This window comes from Varanus komodoensis, unplaced genomic scaffold, assembly GCF_004798865.1.
Source record: "Varanus komodoensis strain SLA01 unplaced genomic scaffold, ASM479886v1 scaffold1, whole genome shotgun sequence".
Taxonomy (NCBI): domain Eukaryota; kingdom Metazoa; phylum Chordata; class Lepidosauria; order Squamata; family Varanidae; genus Varanus; species Varanus komodoensis.
Genome location: NW_025335268.1, coordinates 1,125,663 through 1,138,735, shown reverse-complemented (window position 1 = coordinate 1,138,735; position 13,073 = coordinate 1,125,663).

Genomic DNA, 13,073 nt, shown 5'->3' with positions numbered 1-13,073 from the left:
ATGGAAAAAATCCAAAGAATGTTTTTGGAATTTGTCCTAACCAAAGCTACCTCCAAATATATCTTGGGGTTATAAATGCTCTGCAGAGAGCCACGTGGCCACAAAAGAAGGGCACTTCTTGAGAAAGCTCGTGCTTTGCACACAGTGGTCCCAGGTTCCCTTCCCCACAGCTGCAAGCCATGCCAGGAAAGAATTGTGCCTGAAATCATGCAGAGCCACTGCTGATCAGATCAATACTGGGCTGGATGAACTGGCCCGACTCGGCACAAGGCAGCCTCCTGGGTTCCTGGGCACTTAATTCTGCATGATTGCCTAGTGGGCCTTTTTTTACCACTAGCTGGAACAAATATTTTATCAAATATTTACCACTAGCTGGAACAAAAAAGCAACACAATGAATGGATTTCTTGTGTGTTTGTGGCAGGGGGTGCGTATGTTGCAGGCTCTTTTTGCTTTCTGGAAATAAATTATGTATGGGCATTTAAAACTAGTTTACAGTTCATTCTGTTACTGGCCTCAACATTAACGGAGGTGGTAGTTGTGGTTAATCTGGTCCCCAACCAAGGTTTAATCTTTCTTCTCAGTGCATGGTGGTTTGGATCTGAATCAGGTTTCCACGCACTTACACAAGACTCTGCTGACCACAGTAAAGATGAAGGTTACCCTCAGGAACTCATCATGTGTAGTATGCCTCTTGGAGATGAAATCTTGTGGAAGCCAAACCAGTGGAATCGGTGAGGAATGGCTTCCGTGGCTGACATCTGGGATCCAGTGGGGTGTAGTGATTGGGCACTGGAGTGGGATTCAAGCAATTCAGTCTGCTTAGGGCCACAAAGCACTGGGTGAATTTGGACCGGTCATCTGCCTGCCTCCTATCTATACAGGTAGATTAGACTAGGGAGATAAGAAGAAGAAAGAAGAGGAAGAAGGTAATGTGTTCTTTGGAAGAAAGTCAGGATATAAATGTCACACACACACACACACACACAGATCTACTTCTCATTGGACCATATTGTCACTTAAACAGCAGCTTCTTGCCCCAGTCTTTAGAACTTATGTCCCATATCTCAGCATGCCCTGGGAGTTTCCTCTGTCTTCTAATCGACTGGATTATGAAGGAGATGTTTTCAACAGCATTTCTCTCCCCCTTTTAGTACTCTTAAAAACTGCATATTTTCACTGTGGGGCTTCTTTTAGGAGCATAATTACAGAAATGTTATGCCAGTAGATGGGCTATGTTCCAAGGCGGATTCATGGGATACTCAGGAGACCTACTTTATTAATGAGACAGTCAGGTATTTGGAGTAGTAAATCTAGACACATTTCCCTCCTGCCTCTCTCAAAACTTAATCAAGTAATTGGAGGCCTATTAAAATATGTTAGGTGGAGCTATATCCTGTTGTTAATACTGATAGACATTTAATAAGCAGGTAATCAGGGGGAAACTTACTGGCTCAAGCAGAATGGGAGTAGGATATAAACCTTTTCAACTCAAGGTCACTGATGGGATTTGTGCCAAGTGGGCAAAGATGATCATGAGCAGTTTTTCACCAACTGCACATTGGCCTCTGCCATATTATTTTGCAAGTGGGGTCTGCAGTAAATCTTGCAGCCAGGTGTCATCCTCTTCATGAATATGGCCTATGCCAGCTCAGAGTTTTTGAGGAGTCTCCAGCGAGACACCCCCAGTGAATGTGCCCTTTTGTTCTCTGTGTCGGGATATGGGCTCTACTGGAGGCCAGAACTGGAACAGCCACCACCACTGTATTTGCCGGATCAGTCCCAGGGCCTGTGGAGCTCTCATTCTACTGACGAACACCAGCTAGGAGTCCTGGGGAAGGGCTATATAAGAGCAAGCGCTTCCCTCCAGAATGGTCTCAGCAATACAGGTTTGCCCCTTCTTGCTTCCTCCCTGCCTCCTGCCTTGCTACACTGCCTCCTCAGCACAGGCCTTCCTGTTTGTTGTGGTGCTGGCTCCTGGCTCCTGCTGTGTCTCCTGCCTCGTCATGTTGCCTCAGCAGCACAGGCCCTCCTGTCTGTTGCTGTGCCCGAACCCTGCCTGACCTTTCCTGCTCCCGGCTCCTGCATCTTGCCATGTCTCCCACGCCTTGCTGTCTCCTGCCTTGCCATGTTGCCTCAGTAGCACAGGTTCACCTATTTGTTGTTGAGCCTGCCCCTTGCCTGAACATGCCTGCTCCTGCTTCCTGCCTCGCCTTGTTGCCTTGTTGAGACTGTCTCTGGCCTCACCTGTATCCAGCCTTGGCCAGGTATCCCACCTCTCCGTGTTGCCCCAGTAATACAGGGCATCGTGCAAGCTGTGGTTCAGCTCCCGCCTCTTGGCTGACCCCTGCTGCATCTGGTTCCTGCCATGCCCTTCATCCTGCCATGCCGTGTCTCCTGCTCCGTTATCCTGGCCAAGGTACCTGCACTCTGTTTGTCCTCCTGGTTCGCAACCCTTGGCTTGTTCCTGACCACATCCTTGCTCTGCCATCATCCATTCTTCTAGTTCCTGACCTTGTCCTCTATGACTATGATTTGCACTTGTCAATAAATCCTGCTTTTGTACTGAAGAACTGTTACCCTGGTCCGGGTGCCTCTGTTGCTCGTGCCTTGCCTAGTCTCTGGCCACCCACGCCCTGGCCCCAGATCCTGACACACTGGAATTCTGCATGTCTGGCAAGCACATGAGAGCAACGAGGAGCCAGAACCTCTAGTGGTGAGAAGGTAGAATCGCTAGGATCCAAGGGCCCTTCCAAGTTCAGAGCTGACACTTGGTTCAGGAGTTTACAGATTTTTTTCAATGAGCAGAGATCAAAGGCTGTATAAGAATGCTATTTTTGCTTTAAAAAGATGCAATAAAGTCTTGTTCAGTGCTCCCAGCATGTGCACATGTCTGCAAAAATATTTGCAAAACATCGAACATGTAGTTGATCTTGTCTTGCACCTAACTCCCAGCTGAACTTGCATAAATTTCCTTCACAGACTGTCTGAATGGGCTCCCCTTTAGTCTATGGAGGAAAGTTGCTCAAATAGGAAATTTCGGCATTTTTGGGGAACCTTGCGCAAATTTCCTGTTTCATTGCTACTTGACTTGCGCAAAACTTCATAGCTTGCACAAACTTAGATCACAATGGCAGCGCATCCCCATGCTTTGGCACTGCTGTTTCAATCATTCTGCATAGCAAGCAGCACAGCGGGAATCTGGCATGAGGCAAAGTTTGGAAAATCCTGGCAATTTCAAACATTACTGGGGCATTTATCCCCATGGGAAATACCAAGAAGCTGAGCTGGCTTAATTCTCAACTGCCCTCTGTTTATTTCGGTTTCAGGGATTTCAGTTCTGCCTTCCCAGAGAAACTCTTCCATCCAGAGTTGTATCCATCACTGCAGATCTTGTGGTTGATTCTCCTGACACGCTGGGCCAGGATGCACCGGAAATACTCCGTGCACATTGGCAAAAGCAATGCTTCTCCCAGCCCTGCCACTTCTCCTTCAGTAACAGTGCTTCCTACGCAAGGTCTGAAGGCCCGCAGTGCAGCAACCGGGCTGAACAGACACAACTGTGGGTGAGAGATTGGCCAGGAACCCTTTGCACGCTGCCTTGGCTTCCGTCCTGCGAAGACAGGTGGGAGATGAAAGGATGGGATGAGTTTAGAATAACAGCATTTATGGTCATACAATACAGGGCAGGGAAATGCGTGGAAGTTGTGAAGGGTTACGGCTGGTGAATGGCCAACTTTGACCAGGCTCTGTTGCGAGATCTCCGTGCTGGGAGGCTGCAGCCTGCATGGTGCAACACTGCTGCAGGATCTCATGGAAAGCACACAGCTATTTTGCTGATCGGGGCTGATCCGGGTTTTGAAATGTGAACAAGCTGCCTGTGGTACCTCTGGCTTAACACCTTATTTGCCAATGCTAAGTATTTATTTATTTATTCATCCGATTGTAGAGTTTACACCTCACCTTGTTCTTATGTCTTTTCATGGCAGAAAAGGAGCATTCCCTTGCATGCTCCTAACACCCTGTACTCATGCAAGGGAACGGTCCAAAGTGAAGCACCCCCTGGAGCATCCGTGGAGAAACTGCCCACGATTAAGAAATTTAGAAAATCAGGGTAATGAGAGCCCCCAACAACTGAAGAGTGGAAAACTAGATTAGCACAATATGTGGTGGTGGCAAAGTTAACTAATTATCTAAATAGAGGACCACCAGAAGAATTTAATGATAAATGGAAATTTTACTATGCTCTGAATGATTGCCTGTTTTTGTGGAGAGCGTGAAAGGGAGGAAAATGGGAAAGAAACAGTAGAGGATATGACATATGGCTGCTCTACAGGTAAATGATTTCTGTTTTCTTAAACTCCCATAGACTGCTGAAAAAAAGAGAGATAAAATTTGGGAGGAGGGATCAAAAGTTATTAAAATATTGCTTGTACGTGTTTAAAATTCCCTTGACAACTTTGATCATTTTAGCTTGTTTGTTTTAGTATGCTTTGTTTTAAATATGTCTTTTTCCGTATTAGTTTGTGCTAAGAAAATAAAAATTCTAGTCAAAAAACAAAATGAGGGAGACGGAAATTCTGTGAAAGGGGACAGGAGCGAGAATGGTCCTGGTGTGCTGGTTCTATGCAGACTTGGGACACCTATGTCGGTCTCTATAGATTTTGACGTGTTTGTGAACAGGAATGCTTTGCATTCACCCATGCTTCTCTTCTGTGCCACATTCCACTAGTCTTTATGCACAGTCCACATCATTCGTGATAAAGAAATATTCCCCAAAGCCATTTATCATAATCCTTTTTAATTGAAGAGGGCAGCATTAAGCATTATTAAAACAAAACAAAACCACTCCTGCTTTCATTGTCCACATGCCTTGTTTAATAGCAATGCGAAGTTGAAATGAATCATTGCTATTTGAAATGTCATTCCAACAAATGGCCTCTGCAGTTTGGATTCATTTGTCTCACCCTGCTAAGATGGAGAGCGCAAAATTATTTTTTAATTCCTGATATGACTTTCCGCTGCTGCATTTATTTACTAAGAACAACATTTACTTAATGTAATTTAGATCTAAATATTTAAAAACCCACTTTGTTTAATGTGTTTTCATACTCAAGATGTTAAGTAATTATGGGTGATGTGGTGGTCTTTCATTAGGCAGTTAATGACCATCTGGGAATTCAGGCCCCACAGTTAAACTGAGGGGTTCCAAAGTTCATGCCAACCATCAATATAGTGGTAATGGACTAGCAGGCTGTACATGATTATCTGTATAACCTAAACATAGAAGTTGCATTAGAGCAAAACCTCATTTAACCAGTGTAATAATAATTTTAAAAACCATGCTTAAGGACTCAATCCTATGCAAGTTTAGGCAGATAAATGTTTTACCTGAGACTTATGTTGACCTGGCTTTAGTATATATGCCCATGCACCTGTGTAGGCAGGTATGCTCCACCTCTTGATGACTGTTCAGGTGGGAACACCATGGCTTCAGTCTACATTATACCTGACCTGCTTGTGAGAAGCTTGGATCAAAGCTTAAATGTTTTTCTATAAGTCTTTACATTTTAACATACAAGGCACCTGAAGTGTTTGGTGTTTGGCTATTAGTTCTTGCAATATAAGAATTTCAGCAGAGAGTAGTACTCTTTATTTATTTATTTAGGGGACTTCTATGCCGCCCCATTCACCGAAGCCTCGGGGCGGTTCACAAACCATAAATAAATAGAATTCAATAAAACAATATAAATTAACAATATAAATTAAGTTGCCCTGGCCAAAGAATAAAATGAATAAATAATATTAACAATTAAAATAACATTTGAATAAAAAGGTCTTCGCCTGGCGCCGAAAAACAAATAACGATGGCGCCAGGCGGACCTCTCTGGGGAGCGCATTCCATAGATTGGGCACCACCGCAGAGAAAGCCCTCCTCTTACCCTCCTAATTTCCTTCATGGAGGGTTCCTGGAGAAGGGCCTCTCCCGCTGATCTCAGGGGGCGGGCGGCATATATGGATGTAAGCGCTCCTTTAGGTAACCAGGACCCAAGCCGTTAAGGGCTTTATAGGGCATCACCAACACCTTGAATTGGGCCTGGACTTCAATGGGAAGCCAGTGAAGCTGACGGAGGACTTTATCCTCTTTGTTTACAAGGCTATCAATGTATTGATAAAAATATTATTTGGACCTTTTCAGTAATACATTAGGTTATGCCAACATTGACTCCACATCTACATCAGTTTGCTTCAAATCTCTGTTCTGAATGATGTTTGGTAACATCACAACTTAACATCCTGAGTAAAAGTTAATAAACTTTTAAAATATTTTTTAGTGAGTTTTGGGTAACTTGTAGAAACGATTCAAGTTTCTGACTAGTTAACACATGTGAAAGCTCTCTGGAGTCTGTCCTGGACTCACACTGAAATGGAGAACAAAATACAACTTGTTCTTCAGGGCACAAGGATTAAGACTATGGATAAATTTATTCACTTCACATTTGAATACAAACTTACCAAAGTTCACACTTTTAAACCACAATTTGTACCAAAGGGATACCTACCTCATAGCCTCTTCCTATTGCAGTATTATGCAAAATGCATGTACCATTGTTGGGGAACATGCTAATGTATCTAGTGCATTTTCCACTGTGTTCAAAGTGTGAACTTGTATCACAGATGAATGCAATTACAGGAGCAGCAGGAAGAGGTAGAAAGGGGAAATCTGCAGGGAAATGACACGATTTTACACCATCCCACTCAGATGATTGTCCAACTTTGCCTTGAATGTCTCTAGTGTGGGAGTGCCCACCACCCCTCCAGTCAGCTGGTTCCACAGTTGTATTGCTCTGACAGTGAGGAAGCTTTTCCTGATGTCCAGCCTGAATCTGGATTATCACAACTTGAACTGAATATTCCGTGTCCTTCATTCTGGCATCAGCAAGAAGAGCTCCTGACCTTCCTCTTTGTGACAGCCTTTGAGGTACGTACAGAGTAATACCATGTTCCCCCTTCAGTCTTCTCTTCTCAAGCCTGAACATGCCCAGTTCCCTCAGTCTCTCCTCATAGGGCCATCTCCAGGAATTGGGACAAAGTATAAAGGGAGCACTCTGCCAGCAAACCAGCAAAACATGAGCTTGCCATAGTGCTCCAAATTCCATACTGCAGCTTCTTCCAGCTCAGCTTCTTCCAGCTCAGCTTCTTATCTGATGGTGATTTTCTTTTCTTTTCTCCTGAAAATCTGCCTGTATTTTCATACATATTTTCCAGATGTACACAGCAACTGTGCATAAGTTTGAAATACACACATTCTTCTCCCATGTATTAAAGCATATCTGTGCACATTTTTTCAAAAGTATGCATTTTTCATGCTCGTTTTCCCAACGCACAATGCCGCCATATGCATTTCTTTTTGTCTGCAAATTGCACTGCATGCATGGAAATGTACAAATCTTGACTGAAGGTTACCTTTGAGCTTGTGTTGGGTTCAAAAAGTGTGAACTGGGTAAATCCTGATCAAAAGAAATTCCTCATATAGCTCTACTCTCACCTGCAATATTTGGGAGTACTGTAGATATTTTGCTGATCTTCCTTCTTTCTCAGCTACTGGCTCTTTTTTAATGGTCATTGGTTGACTGGCAGGAGGAGGAAAGGAGAAGACAGATCTGGAAGTGCATGTGTGCTTCCTGTTTCTAGGGATTTGAGAAAGTAAAATATTGCATAGTTTTATCAGGATTTACTCAATTTGTACATTGCCAGGCCAACTCACACTATTAACTAGCTCAATGCAGCAGAGAAATTGTGTAGGTTGGTGCCTCCTTGGCAAGAGTTGGAGAGTGGGGGGAAGTCACTGAAGTTCAAGCTACAGCACATGACAAAAGAGATCCTATTGTAAGCTTATACAGCAGCCTTCCCAAAGCTGAGGCTCTCTAGATGTTTGAGGCTTCAGTTCTTCTCAGTCCCTGCCAATGGTCAGGAATACTGGGAGCTTCAGTCCAAAATATCTGGAGAGTGTCAGCTTGGAGAAGGTTGATATATGGCTTTTGGAGAATGCTCAGGATACATTTACATACTATCAAATGTTTTGTTCAAGAATGAAACATTTTTCAGAGTGGTGATAAGCTAATATTTATTGACAGTATTTTGTTGTTGTTGCTTTGATCCATCATCACTGCTGTTTTCCCCCAGGCAGCTATTAATATTGCTCCTCATGAAGTAAGAAAAGGCCTATTTGGTCTTATTCTCTTGACATGATAATGTGGGTTGATAGATTTGCATCCAGTTTGCTTTGCCATCATTGTCACATGTTCCCCACAGGCTTGGATTGCCATCATTTTACCATCATAATGACATCTTAATATGGCCCCATCTCACTGGAGTTTTCACGACATTGACATAAGATCATTGCTTTATGTTAAGAACGAAAGGTAAGGCTATAATAGATGGTTATTGAACTCTGCAAATCTTGCTCCTGTTTTGGCTCATCACGCGGTGACTTCCCTTTGACAGAGCAGCGGTGAGGGAAAAACAAACACAATGCTTCTTGATGGTAGCATTTGTGTCTTTCTTGTAGATTGTAGATGTGTTGGTCCCATAACAAAGACATGCAGCCTCTTTCTTTGCAGCACTGTGTGAGTAAACAAGAGACACCAGTTATCTCACAGAGAGATTTCCTATCAATTCAGACACAGTGCTTACAAAGCCAGGATGGAAAACCTGCAGCCTGACTCCCTAATTTGGCCCTCTGATGTACCCACTGTGGCCCTCCAGGGTTCCCCAGGAGGCTCCATCTCCTTCCTCTGGCCAAAGCCACTTAGCATTTGAGGGCCTCTTGGCTCTGGGGTGGTTTATTGGTTGCCTGAGCAATCTCCTTGGGAGATCATTCACGAACTGGATGTGTGAATGTAAATAACGTATTTGTGAAGCTAGTCTTTCAAAAGGCCAGCCTCCTTTAAAAGCACTGGCCTTGACTTTTCATACGAAATATTCAGAACAGCCTGTTCCATGTTCAGCATTTGAACAATTCTTCATAAAAGTGACATGTGAACTTCCCTTGGCCCACTTTGAACTTCGCATATTTACAGACTGTTCGGTGCTCACATTTTCAGAGAGGTTTTGCCCCGCTGGTTATGTTGGTTCATACCTGATGATGGTACCACCTGGATATGTGCCGATTGCCTCTTAAGAATTGTTATGTGGCTTCATTTTTCACACAGGGCAGAGAGGAGCTTTGTCCAAAGCACCATTAATAGGTTCTGGTTGGAGGACACCACCAAACTATATGTGACTGAGTGACATAAATAGAGAAGATGCTCATTAACCCAGAGTCTGTCTGGGCAGGTGCCCTGGTTACTTAGTTCACAGCAAACTATAGGCTGGGTTCAGTCCTAGTCCTAGAGTAGACCTGTGGCAATCAATGAAACGAGATAGTTATGGCTGCCTTTAAATCCACCTGATTTCAGTGGAACTACTGTAAAGATGACCATGTCCAAATACAACCTATTGAGGTGTTTATGAAGAGTACATGCTTAATATTATGTTTGGAAGGACAGGATTACACAGACTTTGGTTTCTATAGCACTGATGCTTCTCAGTGGCTATTCGTCATTAGTGAATGCAGTTGACTTTGATACATATGCGTGTTTGGTATCTTACTACATTCTCAAATGGAAAAGTACCCAGGAAGATCATGTTCATTCATAATTTAGCCAAGCATTATGAGCTGTACTCACTAAACCAGGTTTAGAGGATCTGAGGCCTCCAACATGGGGTGTCAGTCATTCAGGTCTCCAACACTGCACATCTCTCCGGGCACCAGGTCCACCAGAGTTTCATTTTATTTCTTAAGATTTCCTTTTTTAATCTGGGAGGCTGGCATGGAGTCCCCCATTGGCTCATAATCGTCTCTCTTGCAAATGTATCCTTGCAAAAGGTGTGGTGGAACTGGTCAGTAATGGCGGAACCCTGTAGACCTAATCCTGGTTACCCAGATGCTCTTGAACATCTTTGGATACATGGAAACTATCACTCCCAATGTCATCTGGATTAATCAATCCATCCTTTGCTATCCCCCAGGGCCATAGGTGAGTCCAGGTTTCAGGATGAAGACCAGAAGGCCTCAATATCATCAGCCAGTCTCTCCTGTTACTAGTTCCCTTCTGCTTCACAACGGGTAACAAATTTGCATAGAAAACAGAGTGGGTGGACAGGGGTAAGCCCATTATAATCTGGCCCAAAAGACCTCAGTTTATTTCAGGCCTGGGGGATGGGGAATCCTTCAGCTCCTTAGTACAAGAAAACTTCAAAATTTCACATGCTTCACCAATGTTCATATTGGTATATGAGACCCAAACAAACTCTATTATTGTATACCTCTTTGGGAGAACTTCTTCCCTGAAAGACAGTCAATAAACATTTTAAATAAATAAGTAATGCATCATTATTGTCTAAATGTCCATCTGTATATAAAATTAGCATATGTATACTTTATGCAGATTGGCAGCTCATTTCGTCCTCTTGTTTTGATAATGTACTGCCTCTTTTGGGGGCCATTTGTAAGTGGTCCACCCAAACCACCCATCTATTCAGGCTAGGAATAAAAGGGAAAGGGAAAGCCGCAGGATAAGACCTTCGGCAATGTTACAATTAATGTTCTATGGCTCCTCTATGTTCACCAGAGAGCTCTTTAAACTGTTTCTTCTCTATAGAGTTGGTAGTTGTATTCTTTGACTATTCTATAATGTACTTTCCCCTCTAATCACTGCAAGCCACTGGGCTAAGTGAGAGAGGGAGGCAATAATTTAATCTGAAATTGGAAGCAAAGCGAGTCTACTGCATAACAGTCTGGGCTACACTCGTCTAGAGCAATTATTATTGTTCATTACTGTTCTGTGTATGAATCATTACATTTTATTAGATCACAGTATGCATGTTTTTATAAGTAAGCTTTAAGCGAATTAGAATACTTAATATGTTTCTTGAACTTTTGCCAGCCTTGAGCTCTAAAGCGGGTTCCTTTGCTATTGACATTGCCACATTTATCCATTTCCAAATATTAGAAGATTTATCTATCAGATTCTGTGTAAATTCAGTACACAGATAATTTGTAAAAAGCTTTCCTTTTGCTCCAAAATGAAAAGTAAAAAAATAAAAACAGAAAAAGAGGAGGGAAACAGGGGGAACCTTGTTCTGTGGTTTTTCTAATCTCATCTCTTTTCTAATTTCCTAATCATATAACCTTGAAGTCGAAAGACACAGCCTGTGATAATCTGTGTAAACTCTCTTTCTTGTTATCACAGACCTTTGGAAAAGCGGGGGAGGGGAACACCACATGTTCACACACATTCAAAGCTGTCTTTTAAGTAATACTATAGACACAGTTCAATCAGGTCGGCGTTAGTGCTCCTCATCAGATAGAAAGTGTTCACAAGCAGAAGGCTGTGTGGTGGTGCTGCGGAGGGGGGGGGGAATATTGACTTTAAAAATTCACTGGCGAGGCGTACAGCGCCTGCAGGAATGTCAAAACTCCAACCTGCATTTTGATGTTTTCGCCTCAGGTTAGTCTTGACTGACATGCTTGGAGCACTCTTGTTTGTGATCCGGCATCCATTAACTGTCCTTGACTCAATGTTACACAGACCTTTACGGTCGGCTCGATGCCTCCTGATTGCAGCGGACTCTGTGCGACCAGGTGTAAGAGACGTGCACACCTTCCTTTCAGGGATCACATTGGCCGTTCTCGGCTTCATTAGGGGCTATTGTTTGATCCCAAATTAATGAGAACCTGTTAATTATTATTCTGATAAACTCACCTCATGTGGGACCATGCTGGTGTTTAGAGGAGTGAAGGGTTTGCCAAAGGAAAACAGAATGTCAAGGTTGAGATGTCTTTGAGTGGGGCTTGGGCTGCACACGGTGTTAAAAGCCTTCAGTGCACAGGGAAGAAAGTAAGCAAGACTATAGTTGGTGGCACTTTCGAGTGGCGCCCTAAGGTCTAGTGGGATGAGTCTTGAGGCAGCTCAGTGCATGGGTGTGCATGGATGAATGCAACATCACGTAAACATTGTTCAAATATTTTCAAATGTGTTCTGAATGCCTGCAGAACTGGGTTCGGAGATGTAGGCTGAAGGCAGTTTTTCCCTGAAGCAAAGGCAGGGAGACTACCGAAATGGTCCACCTTCAGAGGCTCATGGGTCCAGTTGGTTTCTGGAGGACTTGGGAGAGCTTTCAGCTGATTTGGTTGGCGCTCCTGCAAAGGTTTGCTTGCACTGTGGAACACAGAAATGACCCAGGCAGTTGATGTGATTGCTCTTAACAACTCTTAAGAATCATTTTAATATGTTGAATCCACATCTAGTCTCCTTCATTTCATTTCAATTCATTTTCTTTATCTATTTTTATTAGCTCTTTACTGTGTTGATTATTATTGGTTTTATTGCTATTATTGATTTTATTGCAATTGCAAATTTTACTGTGTTGCTGCATTGGCTATATTGTAAGCCACCCAGAGAGCCTTATGGCTAATCGGGCAGCACATAAATCCAATGATAAACAAACCCTCCATCTTGTAGAGCCCATATGGCTCCATGGTGTTCCCTGGAGCTGAGCTCAATGAAGCAATAGAGGAGACTGCTTGAGGGCAGATGGTGGAAAGCTCCTAGTTGAGGAAATCCAACTCCGTCGTGTGCCTAGAGTCATGCTTCTTTAGAAGCAGTGAGGGCAGCAAAGAAACATCTCACTGCCTCTATTTAAACTTCCATTTGTCACCTAGTGGAGCTTTTTAGGAACATCCAGGGCCTATTATAGGCTGACTAAAGATATCTTAGACCCATCTGAGGCCTTCTGTAATATATTTCCTAGGCACTTCCAGGAAAAAAAATCGCTATGCTGGGACTTACTCCTGAGCTAAAGCTGGAAAGTTCAGTCTGTTGAGATCCCCAGAGAACAACCTAGTCCAGATTTATTTGCTGAGTTCCAGCAGGTACATACAACTCAAGGATATTGGCAAGGTGCTTGGCCAGGTTTGTGCAACCACCTCTGTACTAGATCCTTGCCTTTACTGGCTTATGGAAACCA